Source organism: Gavialis gangeticus, unplaced genomic scaffold (genome assembly GCF_001723915.1).
Source record: "Gavialis gangeticus isolate Ggan-Ray unplaced genomic scaffold, GavGan_comp1, whole genome shotgun sequence".
Lineage (NCBI taxonomy): Eukaryota > Metazoa > Chordata > Crocodylia > Gavialidae > Gavialis > Gavialis gangeticus.
The window spans coordinates 5,083,500-5,083,885 of record NW_017729004.1 but is presented as its reverse complement, the minus strand read 5'-3'; positions in this window follow the sequence as shown (position 1 = coordinate 5,083,885).

Sequence of the window (386 nt, the reverse complement as noted above, 5' to 3'; positions counted from 1 at the left end):
CCGTAGAGGCTCCCCTCAGTACCCGCACCCCCTCTCTCCCAGAGCCTGCTCCTCAATACGCACGCCCCCTCCTTCCCGGGTCCTGCTCCTCTGCGCTCATGTGCTCCTTGCCCTCACCGGGCTTCTAACTGGGCTCGCCCCCTTTCGGGGCTTCCCCCTTCCAGGCAGTGCCCCACTGGGGCCTACTTCTCCTATGTCTCGCGGCCACCCGCACTTGGGCCTGCGCTCCTCGATCCTCACCTGACTTGGGCCGCTACTTGCGCTTCCTGCGCTCCTTGCGTTTCGCACGCTCGGGGCTCAGGCGGCCTCAGCCTTACCTGGCCCCAGACCCCTTCTAGGGTCATATGCCCGACTCGGGCTTCTCACAGTTGGGGCTCAGGCGGCCT